The sequence below is a fragment of the Sus scrofa genome, chromosome X (assembly GCF_054392235.1).
Source record: "Sus scrofa isolate SSC_HxYL_T2T_F1_AM1 chromosome X, Sscrofa_HxYL_maternal_Yorkshire_Landrace_v2.0, whole genome shotgun sequence".
Taxonomy (NCBI): Eukaryota; Metazoa; Chordata; class Mammalia; order Artiodactyla; family Suidae; genus Sus; species Sus scrofa.
The window spans coordinates 2,785,493-2,799,992 of NC_139401.1; the positions used below are offsets into that span (position 1 = coordinate 2,785,493).

The window sequence follows — 14,500 nt, forward strand, 5'->3', positions numbered from 1 at the left end:
CTCAATGGTCATTTGGGTTGTTTCCATGTCTTGGCTATTGGGAGTAGAGCCACAATGAACATGCGGGTGCATGTGTCTTTTTGAATGACCGTTTTGTCCAGATATATGCCCAAGAGGGGGACTGCTGGGTCACATGGTGGTTCTATGTATACTTTTCTAAGGTATCTCTATACTGTTTTCCCTAGTGGTAGTACCAGCTTCCATTCCTACCAGCAGTGCAGGAGGGGTCCCTTTTCTCCACACCCCCTCCAGCACTTGTTATTTGTGGGCTTCTGAATGACGGCCATTCTGACTGGTGCGAGGTGGTATCTTGTGGTCGTGTTGGTTTGCGTTTCTCTACTCCTCAGGGATGTGGAGGGTTCTTTCATGTGCTTGTTGGCCATCTGTCTATCTTCCTTGGAGAAATGTCTATTGTGGTCTCTTGCCCGATTTTCCATTGGTTGTTGGCTTTTCTGCTGTGGAATAAGTTGCTTGTATATTGTAGAGATTGAGCTCTTGCCAGTTGCATCATTTGAAAGTATTTTCCGGACTCTTAATTTTTTTAGGGACACCACCAAGGCCTATGGAGGTTCCCAGGCTGGGGGTCAAATAGCAGCTACAGCTGCTGGCCTACACCACAGCCACAGCACTGCTGGATTTGAGGCACATCTGTGACCTACACCCCAGCTCACGGCAATGTCAGATCCTTAAGCCACTGAGTGAGGCCAGGGATGGAATCCGCAACCTCCTGGTTCCTGGTGGATTCGTTTCCACTGTGTCACGAGGGGAACTCCTGCTTATCCATTCTCCATTTCAGAGTTGGCATCTACTGACCCCAAAACCCGCCCCCAACCCACCTCCTCCCCCATGGCAACCACAAGTCAGTGCTCCATGTCTGTGAGCTGGTTTCTGTAGTTACACAGGTTCATTTGTGCCAGATTTTAAGGTCCAGATATAAGTGATCTCCGATGGTATTTGTCTTTCTGTATCTCCATCACTTACTATGAGACTCTCTGGGTCCACCCGTGTTGCTGCAAATGCCATCATTTTGCTGTTTCTTATGCCTGATATTCCATTGTGTGTGTGTCTCTATTTATTGAGGCTCTGCTTTGCGGGCAACATTTTGGGGCACAGGCCCCCTATATCCCCTGTGCTTCATCCAGAGGCTCCAGGGAAGGGTCTTTCTGGCTTCGTCCAGCTTGTGGGGGCTCCAGGTGGCCCTGGAATGGTGGCCGCCTCCCTCCCATCTCTGCCTCCGTCTTCACGTGGCGTCTCCTCTTCTGTCTCTTAGGAGGACACTGTCCTTGGATGGAGGGCCCCCCTCATCCATGAGGACCTCCTCTCAGACCCTTCCCGTGGCTTCTCCTCTGCGTCTTCTCTGTTATGGGGATACTTGTTACTATGTTGAGGCCCCTCCTCATCCAGGAGGATCTGGTCCCTGGCACACAGCTCTTAAACCACAGCAAGTTCTTGATCCCTGTGAGCAGAGCATCTTTAGTTTTTCCTGAGAAACCCAGGCTCACCCGTTTATGCTAATGAGCTGGGGCTGGTGCCAGAGGAACTACCCTGGGGATGAAAGGGTTGGCTGTTTTAGCTCCAACCCAACCCTCGAGACATGCTGAGGGGTCAACCTTGAATCAGGCCTGCCTAGTGGACCCTTCCTAAAAAAGGGGGTCCAGAGAGCTTTCAGGTTGGGGAGCCCATGGTTGGGAGGGTGCAACCCCGCCAAATCCAAGGAGACAGAAGCTCCTGCATGTGGGACCCACTCCCACCCTCCCCTCCCCCTCTGGCTGTTCCCCCCTTGATGAGCAATGAGTAAGTGGGGTGTTTCCTGAGTTCTTTGGGGGGAGGATGTGGGGACCCTCCATCTGTGGGCATGTTGCACAGAAGTGTGGGGGCCTGTGTTTGGAGATGGGGCGGGGGGATCTCCTGTGGGCCCTAGTCCCTCTTGTTTGCATTTCATACAGTTCATGGTGCTTTCTGAGATAAATTGAATTGGAGGACACCCAGCTGGGGTCCAAAGGGAATTGGAGGATTCCTTGGTGTTGAAATGCCCCAGATTGGGTGTCAGAAGCAATGTGAGCAAAGAAGACATTTTTTCTGAACAATTGATGTGTTTACCCTTTTCTATCAAACACCTCCTCCTGGCAGACCTCCGAGATCTCACCCTTTTTCCTGTTAGCCATTCTTCCCTCTGATCAGAGTGAATTCTCTAGAACACCAATTAAGGTGTGTCCATACCTGCTCAAACCCGCGGTGGTTTTCATGGCTGTTAGAAAAGGACAAATGGCTTCCCCTGTCCTGCTGACCGAGGCAGGGCAGCTGGTGCAGGGCGGGCACGGATTTGGAGCATGCTTGAGGGATGGTGGCAGTGACCTCCCTCTGGTTCATCCTGGGACAGTGTTTTGTGACTTGTGTCTGACACAGGAAAGAGGTGACAACACTGGGGACTCGTTGTGGTGCCCAACCATCTCAGGTTGGACTCTGCTTTTGCACGGCTGAGGCTCTTAGTCCCTGTAAATAAATAGTTACATGTCGCTGGTGTCTCCTGACAGGTGTGTTTCTACAATGTAAGTTTGCATGTGTTGATTCTCACGGACATAGAGATTGGTTCTGTTTGCTCCATAAAGGCGTTTCGTGGGCTTGTGACAATAAAAGACAACCAACCACCCAGGTTACCACCACAGAAACCCACCCTCCCCCAGCCCTGGAGACCAGATGCCTGAGGTCAGGGTGTCCCAGGGTCTTACGCCGGCTTCCTGGAGAGAGAGGTGGAGACCCTCTCAGCTCCCTCCATCCAACCGGGCCCTGGAGGTATGGTGTTGGGTGAAATAAATCAGAGAAAGACACATCCTTATATCATCACCCATATGCAGAGTCTAAAACTAAGGCGTTCCCTCTGTGGCTCAGGGGTTGTGGCTCAGTAGTTGAAGACCTTGACAAATTGTCGGAGAAGATGCAAGGTCAGTCACTGGCTTTGATGAGGGCTTAAGGATCCAGCATTGCCCCAAGGTGGGGTGTAGTTTGCAGGTGTGACTCAGGTGCTGTGTTGCCAGTGACTGTGGTGTAGGTTGGCAGCTGCAGCTCGGACTTGACCCCTGGCCCAGGAACGTCCACGTGCTGAGGTTGGGACCCTAAAAAGCAAACAAGAGAACAAACAATGAAACTTACCATGTGTGAGTGGTCCGTACCTAATCAGTTGAGGACATTTAGAGGGAAAAGAATGAGGTCCCCAAGGTAGGGGGAATTCTGCCTCCAGACAGATGTCGGCTTCAAGCTACAGCATTGCCTGTTCCATGGGCCTCCATCTCACCAGGATGCCTACAAACTCTGGACCTGCCATCCTTCATAACTGCATGAGACGTTTCCTTAAAATGAGTCTGTGTCTCCCTCTCTTTCCGAACATTCTATTGGTTCTGCTGCTCTGCAGACCCTGATACACCATCCTACGTCCATCAGGGGTCTGGCAGAGGTCCCTGAGGAGTTTGGGGATGTGTTTGCGTTAGGAATGCTGAGGGAATACCATGGGGTTTGATTTTTTGAGCCTGTTTGGGATGAAGGAAGATCCTTTGGACCAGTGAATAACGGGGCTGGGAAGAGACGTGAGCTACTAGAAGGACTGCAGGATCGGGAGAAGGGAAAGGCCCCAGAGGCCACCCCACAGCAGGTTGGAGGGTCCCCGCCTTGGTCATGTGGTGGCCTGGGTCCTGGCGACCCTGGAGCAGTGAGTACACACGGGTGTGGAAGGAGGTTGGAGCTGTCCTGCAAAACCAGCTTCTAGCCCTGGCCAGCCCGGCTGTGCAGAGCCTGGGAAGACGGGCCTTTTTATTTTTTGACGACATATTCCATTTATGTTCACTGTAACCTATGGGCTCTATTTCCTGTGCTGTACAGGATCCCTTGCAGCTTGTATATTTTCTACATAGTCTTTTGTGTATCTCTTACTCCCTACTACCTATGCTCCACCCCAGATGGGTCACTGCAAGTTTTCTGTATGTGAAAGTCTGGTACTTCTGTTATACTCACTCATCTGCAGAATTTTTTATATTCTATATTTGAGTGCTATGATACAGCATTGGTCTTTCTCTGGCTGACTCATGTCACTTAACATAATGCCCTGCATGTCCATCCCTGTTGCTGCAAATGGCACAGTTTCATTCTTTGTCTTGGCTGAGTAGGCTTCCTCTGGGCATATGCACCACGTCTTCTTACCCGTTCCCCTGTCGTGGACACTTAGGTTGTTTCCGGGCCTTGGCTCTTGGGAATACTTCTGCCATGAACATGGGGGTGCATGGATCTTTTGGATTTAGACTGTGTATTTACTGGATGTGTGTCCAGGAGTGGGGTCACGGGATCATATGGTCGGTTTTCTCTTCCTTGGTTGAATTCATGGTAGCGCTTTCAAGAGTGTAACACATCTTCTCCAGGTTTTAATGTTAGGCCCCGGAGCCTCTGAGGTGGGGAATTTCACCCAGTAGCATATTTGTCTGTGTCTCTGCTTTTCTCTGTCTGATGCCAAATGGTAGGGATGAGACTTTGTGAAGAACCCGGACAATGTACCTGACCTGTGCTTGACTCAGTGTCTGCTTCCTGAGGGCCTGGGCCTCAGGCCTGTGGCCCCACGGGGAAAAGCACTGGCCTCGCTGTGTCTCCCATGTCTTGTGTTTAGGGAATACGCTTCAGCTTTCAGGCCGTTCCCTGAGCCCCGAAGGACAGGTGCCCACAGGTGCTGATGAGGGGAGAGAGGGGATGCAGAAACCAGGGAGGGGTCAGCAGGGGACCTCAGTGCCGCCTGGGGAGTAGGTCCTGGTTCCCCCTCAAGGGATACACACAGAACAAAGCCTTTGAGCTCTTGTGCAGAACTAAACCCCCAACCAATGACAGCCAGAGAGGACGACTGCCCAGGACCTGTCCTGGGGCCCCTAAACACCAGCTCTGGAGGAGAGTGCAAGCTTGCACCCACCCTGCACCTTCTCTGGGGCTGTATTTTCTACTCCCCAAACTGTAAACCCACCCCCTCCTCATCTCTCCCAAAGGGGGACCCAGTCTTTAGGGCAGCAGCCTGCTGTGACCCTCTTTGCCTGGCAAATCAATTTATTTTTTCTTCCTTCACCCAAAACTCCATCTCCATGGTAGACAGAGGCTGAGTTTTGGCAGCATCTTCAGAAAACTATCTAGATGGACATAAAACTCGCCTTGGGGTTTCTTTCTCCCAGAAACATTCCCCCCTTCTGCTGTTAGTACCCACAGCTCACGGCCTCCCACTGGCCTGTCTGTCCTTCATCCAGAGTTCATCTCATGAAATTTCTTCTCTCATGAGCAGGTGCACCATCTCTGGGGTTCTGACGTGGACACACTTTTTGCTCCCTACTTTGTGGTGTGTGTTTATGGTCGTTGCCCCAAAGACAGGGACGACAATATATTAAGCCAGCAATGTCTTTGATTTCTGCTGTTCTTCCTGGCTAATTGGATGGAAAGGTAGAAGCTGTTGATTTTCCAGGAAGAATACGTCCAGAAGGGAGTTCCCTGGGGTTGTGGGGGGGTCTACGGGTTCAGACCCGACGCTTTTGACCACGGAGGCCCATGTTCCGTCCCTGGTCTGGGAACTGAGATCCCACATCAAGCTTCTGCCCACCTCAGGCAAGAAACAAAAACAAAGGAAGAAAAAAAAATCCAAAAATGAATATATGAAGGACATTCATCTAAGCAAACATAGGGTTGATTTCTTAGATTTAATCAATTTATGCTTTTTAGATTTAAGTTTTGAACACTAGATTAAAGTTACTCTTCATCCGGTTTCATCGCAGTGTCCAGCCGAGAGATGGGACTCGCATCCTGAAATGATGTCCACAGTCAGTTTAGGGAAGCTCCATCCTCTCCTGCAGATTCAAAGTGAAAGAGGCAAAACGTTCTTCTCCTTGTGATAAGATTCTCAGGATTGGCTCTCAACACCTTTGGTGCATAAGGTGCGTTGGTGCTGATGCCATTCGTCCTGTACGTTTCATCCCAGGACCAACGTGTCTGATACCCTGTCGGTGGTACCTTCCCCTCCCCCTCCAGCCTCTGGGAACCAGAGATCTCATCTCTTTCGCTGTGAGTTTGTTTTTGGAACAAAATTGACCTTGAGCACTCGATTATTCCTCCAACACAATATTGTGACTTGATTCTTCTTTATTTTTTGTGTTTTTTGCTTTTTTACAGCTGCACCTGTGGCATTTGGCAGTTCTGAGACCAGGGGTCATACTCGAGTGACAGCTGCCAGTCCACACCACAGCCACCCCAGATCCCACCACATGTGTGACCTACACCACAGCTCACAAAAACACCGGATCCTTAACCCGCTGAGTGAGGCCAGGGATCAAACCCACGTCCTCATGGATCCTAGTCAGGTTCTTTATCACTGAGCCACGAGGGGGAACTCCCCCATCTCATTTTCTACGAGTTGGTGTTTGGAATAGTAGTGACCACCTGCACTGTTTTAGTACCTGTTACACAGCAGAGAGACTCCCTATTTCTACACACACCTGCCCCCCCATTTGCCTTCAGGTCCTCAGGCCTCTTGTGGGCTCTGAAAAGTCACACGAGTCTGCAGAGCTGCATCCTACTGGTGAATATATTCTACCCCCCTTCTTCCACAATTGCAATAGAAGAGACACACAGCACCGGGTTAGCCACACGTGTCCAGCATGGTCATGTAACTTACATCGTGAGATGACGGCTAGAACAATTTTAGGGAATGTCCATCATTTCTTGGAAAAATACGATTCAAGACATAGAAAACTTTTTCCCTTGTGATGAGAACTCTTAAGGTTGACTTTGAATAAACCTGCTCTACAGTATCCGGCCGTGTAGGTTACACATATCCTGTTGGCTGTCAGACCCCTAGGACTCGGTCATCCTCTAACTGGAGGGGGTCCCTTTGCACCAGCTTCCCCCATTTCCCCCACCTCCTGTGACCACAAGGCTCATCTTGTTCTCTGCCTCTCACTTGAATGCTGTTGGCTTTTGGTCTCGACTGTTACTTAGAAGGGAGCTTAAGGGAGCTTTCTTCCAGAGGCTTGGGCTTGGCTCAGGAGGCTGCATCGTCCTGCCTGTGTCCCCGAGATGCTGTCTGCAGACGGTTTCCTTTGGGGCTGAGGGTCCTTCTTGACTGGTTTCCGCTCCAGCTGAGAGGTGGGAGGGGTGAGGCCAGAGTCTGGGACGCAGTAGTATCGTGTTCATATACTTGAGAGACCCTGCGTCCTCCTGCAGGAGGACAATTCCAGGCACGAGTGGGAAGCCCCAGAGGGAACGGGTGACCCCACAGGGAAACCCCTGTCCACACTCCAGTGACAAACTAAGAAGGAGGCATATAGTCTGTACCCCTGTTTTCTGGGCCCACAGCTCCCCAAAGCCTTGGAATCTCCAAAGGGATAAAGTCTTTGGTAGTTTGACCTGGTGGCTTGTTGACCTACAGGTTGGTTAGAACAGGATGTGTGTGTCCATATACACTGAGGTGTTTGTCTTCCCTTTACAAGTGACTTGATTTCCTATGGGGATCTTTAGGGCATGCACATGGCTGCAAATGGCATGCTTTCATTCCTTTTTTGTGGTTGAGTAATACTCCATCACGATTATGCCCCACTGCTTTTTTCTGACTCTCTTCCATCGAGGTCTATCCCAAGAGACCGCATAGAATTCCTTGTGTTGTATAACAGGACCTCATTGCTTATGCAGGGTTTTTTTTTTTTGTCTTTTTGCCTTTTCTAGGAGTGCTCCCATGGCATATGGAGGTTCCCAGGCTAGAGGTCTAATCGGAGTTGTAGCCACTGGCCTGCAGAAGAGCGACAGCAACACGGGATCTGAGCTGCTTCTCTGAGCTACACCCCAGCTCACAGCAATGCAAGATTCTTAACCCACTGAGCAAGGCCAGGGATTGAACCCGCAACTTCATGGTTCCCCGTCAGATTTGTTTCCACTGACTCATGAAGGGAACTCCTGCTTCTCCATCTCAATGTCACTGTTTGCAGCTACTGACCCCAAACTAACTCCCCCCAACCCACTCCCTCCCACTTGGAAACCACAAATGCGTGCTCCATGTCTGTGAGCTGGTTTCTGTTCTGTAGACAGGTTCATTTCTGCCATGTTTTAAGGTCCAGATGTAAGCATCCTCTGATGGTGTTTGTCTTCCTGTATCTGCCTTCACTCAGTATGGGAATCTCTAGGTCCAACCGTGTTGCTGCAAATGCCAGTATTTTTTTTTTTTAATGGCTGATACTCCATTGTGTGTGTCTGTTTACTGAGGCTCTGCTTTGGGGGCAACGTTTTGGGGTGCAGGCCCCCTATGTCACCTGTGCTCCCTCCAGAGGCTCCAGGGGTGGGTCCTGCCTGCCTCTTCCAGCATCTGGGGGATCTAGGTGGCCCTGGGCTGGTGCCTCCTCCCTCCCATCTCTGCCTCCATCTTCACGGGGCTTCTCCTCTGTGTCTATATCTCCTCCTGTGTCTACTAAGAGGACACAGTCCTTGGATGGAGGGCCACCTCATCCAGGAGGACCTCCTCTCCAATCCTTCCTGTGGCTTCTCCTCTGTGTCTTCTCTGTTGTAAGGATACTTGTTTCTAGGTTGAGGGCCCCTCCTCATTCATGAGGACCTGGTCCCTGGCACACAGCTCTTAAACCACAGCAAGCTCTTGATCCCTGTGAGCAGAGCATCTTTAGTTTTTCCTAAGACAGCCAAGCTCACCTGTTCATGCTAATGAGCTGGGGCTGGTTGCCTGTCTGTTTGATGTATTTATTCCTGCACCTGTGTGTGTGTGATGCATCTATTAATGCATCTGTGTGTCTTTTTAGATGTCTCTGCCTGTGTTTATAGGTTTGTGTCTATATTCCTGCATTTGTTGCTTTTTTTAGATTCCTACGTTTTCATTCTGTGCCGATGTTCCTGTCTGTTTCTATTCCTGCATCTGTGGGTCTGCTTATACATCTGTGTCTGTGTTCATAGGTCTGTGTGTGTATATGTGTGTGTCCCTCTGTGTCTGTACCTGTCCCTGTGGCCCGCCATCCTCTGCCAGGCCTCTCTGCAGCCCCTTGTCAATTCTACTCTCCCCATCGCTGTGTCAGCCAGGATGGTGTCTCTGGGCCCAGGGGGCTCTGCCCCTAAACCCTGATTTGGGGCCAATGCTGCATTTCTTGCAGGGCTGTGGGAGCCCTGTTCCCTGCCCTGGTTGGTCCTCCTGTTTCAGGCAGCGAGGACACAGGGCTGGGGTGGCTGGGATTGGACAGAAACTAATTAGAAAGCAGAACACACAGCTGTCTCCCCTCCTAAGTTAACAGTCCAGCCCTGCACAGTGACGCCCTAGCCAGGAGGGTTCACATAGGCCATAAGGATGGCAGTGAAAAAGGTCTAGTTCAGAAGGTGTTCCCTTGTTAAAATGACTTTTTGAATTTTGATTTTGTGAATTAAAAAATCTTTTTTCAACTTCTACAATTCTTTTTTAAAATTTTATTTTTGTTGCCTGAGGCACATGGAGTTCCCAGGCCAGGGATCAGATCTGAGCCACAGTTGAAACCTATATCACAATGCTGGATCCTTAACCTACTGTGCCAGCTGGGTGTCAAACCCACGTCCCAGGGCTCCAGAGATGCTGCTGAACCTGTTGCCCCACAGTGGAAACTCCTCTATCCTTTCCTTAAAAATGTGTTTGTGTTATATTGGCGTATAGCTGATTCACAATGTTGTGTTTCAAGTGCATGGCAAAGGGTATGAGTTATATCGTTCTGAGAGTCTTGCCTTGTATAGGTGATGACGGGATATTGAATATAGTTTCTTAGGCTGTACAGGAGAGCCTTGATGCTTACTGAGTTTATCTATACTAGTGTGTATGTTGTTGATCCCAAACAGCTAATTTATTCCTCCCCCAGCCGTTCCCGTTTGGTAACCATACATTCTCTATGAATCTGTTTCTCTTTTCTACATAGGTTCTTTGGTGTCAATTGAGATTCCACGTGGCAGTGAGCTCAGCTGGTGTTTTCTCTCCCTTTCTGACTTAGATCTCTTAGTATGATCTCGCCAGTATGTCCATCCATGTCACTGAAAATGGCATCGTTCTTTTTATGGGGCTGAGTAATATTCCACTGTGGGTATGGAGCACATCTTTTTCATTCATACTCTGTCGATGGGCACTTAGGCTGTTTCCATGTCTTGTCTATTGCGAATAGTGCTGCTGTGAACATAGGGGCACAGGTATCTTTTGCAGGTACGTTTTTCTGCAGATAGATGTCCGGGAGTTGTGATTGGTGGATCATGTGGTAGTTCTAGTTGCAGTTCTGTTGAGTGTGGTGGTGGTGGTTGGTTGGGGTTTTTTTTGTTTGTTTCCTTAGGGCCATATCTGCAGGCTATAGAAGTTCCCAGGCTAGGGGTCAAATGGGAGCTGCAGCTGCTGTTCTGTGCCACAGCAATGCCAGATCAGAGCCCCATCTGCAACCTACACTACAGCTCATGGCAACCCCAGATCCTTCACCCACTGAGTGAGCCCAGGGATCCAAGGTGGGTCCTCATGGACTCCATCCCAGGTTGTTTCTGCTGAGTCACCGTGGAAACGCCTACTTTGAGTTTTTGAAGGAACCCCCACACTCTTTGCTGTCCTTGCAGCACCAAGTTCCCTTTGCACCATCAGTGCAGGCGGGGGCCTGAGGGGATCTTGCAAGGCTTTTCCTTTTAACTCTCACGGAAAGGATGGCCTGGATTTGAATAAATGGGTAAAGGTCAATAAAGGCCCGTTTATACTGGAATTGCCTTCTAATGAAATCAAAGAGGAAAAACTTCATAATTACTGGTGGAAGGCAAACTAGCGTCCCCCCCCCCAAAGACACTTGGTGACAAGGTCCCTCAGGAAATGTAGGGACATCTAGATTGTCAGCCAGGACCTTGGATAGAGGGGGAGGGAGATGTCCAAGAGGTGTGGCCGCCCAGCCTGGTTTCTTCTCGCTGCGTTGAGTCGCCTGCGAGAGAAGAGAGGGTTTGAGGGGAGAAGTGGAAAAATTGAGCAAAAAGAAAAGGAAGCAGAGGTCCCTTCTTGGCGCAGTGGTTGACGAATCCGACTAGGAACCATTAGGTTGTGGGTTTGATCCCTGCCCTTGCTCAGTGGGTTGACGATCCGGCATTGCTGTGAGCTGGGGTGTAGGTCACAGACATGGCTCGGATCCCGTGTTGCTGTGGCTCTGGTGTAGGCCAGTGGCTGCAGCCCTGATAGGACCCCTAGCCTGGGAACCTCCATATGCCGTGGAAGCAGCCCAAGAGATGGCAAAAAGTCAAAAAAAAAAAAAGAAGCGGGGATGGGGTAATTGTGGAAACACAAGATGCCAACGTTCAAAAATGGCTGTGAAACCACGGCCACCAGGAACAGCTGAGGGTGGAGCAGAAAGACCTTTGGCTCCAACCTCACAGATGATCCAAACCTCGGGGGATGGAACTGCACAAGGGCTTCCTGGAGAGAGGAAGGGGGAGCCTCTCAGGTCCTCCATCCAACCAGGACCTGGAGGGTGTGGTGGTCAGTGAAGTTTAAGTCAGAGGAAAACACGTCCTGTGTGGTGATAACCTATATGCAGAGGCTGAAAATGAAACTAGGAGTTCCCGTTGTGGCTCAGTGGGTTAAGAACTTGACAACATGTCTGTGAGGATGCAGGTTTGATCCCTGGCCTCACTGAGTGGGTTAAGGAGCTGGCATTGCCCCAAGGTGCAACATAGTTTACAGATGTGGCTCCAATTCTGTGTTGCTGCTGGCTGTCGTGTAGGTTGGCAGCTGCTGCTCTCATTTGACCCCTGGCCCAGGAACGTCCACATGCTGAGGTTGTGACCTTAAAAAGCAAACAAATAAGTGGAATAAACAAGGGTACGTGTCATGTGTGGGTGGTCCATACCTAATCAGTTGAGGACCTTTAGAGGAAGAAGACTGAGGTCCCTGAGGTAGGAGGAATTCTGCCTCCAGACAGATGTCAGCTTCAAGCTACAGCATCACTGTTCCCTGGGCCTCCAGCTTGCCAGGCTGCCTGCAAACTCTGGACTTGCCATCCTTCATAACTGCATGAGATAATTCTATAAAATGAATCTGTGTCTCTCTCTCCTTCCAAACATTCTGTTGGTTCTGCTGCTCTGCAGGGCCTGCTAGACCATCCTAAGACTCTCAGGGGTCTGGCCAAGGTGCCTGAGGAGTTAGGGGGTGTATTTGCCTGAGTAATTGTCTGTGCACCAAGCCTGAGGGAATAGCATAGGGTTTCATATTTGGGAGCCTCTTTGGATGAAGGAAGATCATTTGGATGAGTGAATAATGGGGCTGGGAAGAGACCTGAGCTACTAGAAGAGGCACAGCAGGAGCAGCAGGATCTGGAGAAGGGAGAGGGAAAGGCCCCAGAGCCCCCTCCCACAGCAGGTTGGAGGGTCCCCGCCTTGGTCATGTGTTTCCATGTGTCCTGGCGACCCAGGAACAGTGAGTACACACCTGTGTGGAAGGAGGTTGGAGCTGTGATGAAGCAGCAGCTTCTAGCCCTGGCTGGGAAGTCTTAACAGAGCTTGGAAGATGGGCCTTTTTCTTGACATTATATTCCATTTATGTTCATTGTAATACATGGGCTCTCTTCCCTGTGCTGTGCAGTCTCTCCTTGTAGCTTATATATTTTCTACATAGCAGTTTGTATCTCACTCCCTTCCGCCATGTTCCCCCCGCCCAAATGGGTCACCCCTAGTTTTCTGTATCTGTGAGTCTGGTGCTTTGGGGTCATACTCGTCTGCTGTATTTTCTACATTCTATATTTAAGTGCTGTTTTTGTTTTTCTTGGCTGAATTAACAGTAGAGCTTTCAAAACTATAACTCATCTGTATTTCCCATTTCCTAATTTTTTTAATTGGGGGTGCTCCATGAAATGTGGCTGCCTCTGTACATTCTCTGTCATCATATTTCTGTTCCAGCTGTTCCTCCTCCATCCCTCCTGATGTTGCCACTTCTGTCACCTTCTCTAGTTTGTACTGGAAGGACCCAGAGTCTCTGATGTTGCTGATTTCATGTAGTGGCATATTTATATGTCTCTATGTTTTTGCGTCTGAGGCCAAAGGGTAAGGATTAGACTCTGAAGAACCCAGACAATGCAGCTGACCTGTGCTTGACTCCACATCGGCTTCCTGACGGCCTGGGCCTCTGGCCTGTGCTCTCACTGGGGAAAACAGCAGACTTTCTGTATCTCCCCCCAGCCCCATATCTTCATTTTAGGAAATAAACTTCAGCCTCCAGGCCTTTCCCTGAGTCCCAAGGGGCAGGTGCCCACAAGTGCTGGCTGATGAGGGAAGGGAGGGAATGCATGGACCAGGGAGGGGCCATCAGGAGACAACTGTGCCTCCTGGGGGCAGGTCCTGGTTCCCCCTCAGGGGCTACACACAGCAATGTATTTAAGCTCCTCCACTGAAATAAACTTCCAACAGATGAAGGCCAGAGAGGAGGACCCCCAGCACCAGTCCTGGGGCCCCTAGACACCAGCTCTGAAGAAGAATGCAAGCTTGCACCCACCCTGAAGCTTACTGGTGACTGTGCTTAATAATACTCCCCAAACTGTAAACCCACCCCCTCCTCATCTCTCCCAAAGGGGGACCCAGTTTTCAGGGCATGAGCCTTGCTCTGGCAACCCAATTAGAGTTAGTTTTTCCTCCCTCACCCAAAACTATCTCCACGGCAGATGGAGGCTGAGTTTTGGCAGCAACCTCACAGAACAAGCTAGGTGGACATGAGCCTCGCCTTGGGGTTTTTTTCTCCCAGAAACCTCCCTCCTCCTCCCTGCTGCTTGTGGCCACAGCTCAGGGCCTCCCCTTCGTCTGTCCCTCTTTGATCCAGACTGCATCTCATGAGATTTCGTCCTGTACCACCAGATGTACCGTCTCTCGTGTTCTGACGTGGACACACTTTTTCTCCATACTTTGTGATGTGTATGTACGGTCGTTGCCCCAAAGGCTAGAATATAATAACAAGCCAGAAACGGCTTTCATTTCTGCAGTTCTTCCTGGCTAATTGGATGGAAAGGTAGAAGCTGTTAATATTCCAGGAAGAGTGCATCCAGAAGGGAGTTCCCTGTTGGCCTAGGGGTTCAGACATCTGTGGCCCATATTCAATCCCTGGCCTGGGAACGGAGACCCCACGTCAGTCCTCTGCACACCACAGGCAAAAAACAAGAAAAAGGAAAAATCCAAAAATGAATATATGGGAAAAAAAACCCTCTAAGCAAATATAGGATTGATGGTTTTAGATTGAAAGATAAAGTTTTGAGATTTTAATGTTTTAATATCTGATTAGGTTTAACTTTTCGTCTACTTTCACTGAGATGTCCAGCAGAGTGAAGTGACTTTTCTCCCAAAATGATGTCCACAGTAAATGTAGTGAAGCTCCGTCATCTCCTGTAGACACAGAAAGAAAGAGGAGAAAATTTGTTCTGTGATGAGAACTCTTAGGATTTAAAAAAAAAAAAAAACATTTTGCCAATAGAATATTTTTTCTACTGTACGG

General features: G+C 49.7%; 1 long non-coding RNA gene across 1 annotated transcript in view; it reads left to right on the forward strand.

The window, feature by feature from the left end:
• The window catches only part of LOC110259137 (uncharacterized), a 248,083-nt gene that overhangs the window by 118,223 nt on the left and 115,360 nt on the right, over positions 1 to 14,500 (forward strand). The gene's annotated exons all lie outside the window — the stretch shown is intronic.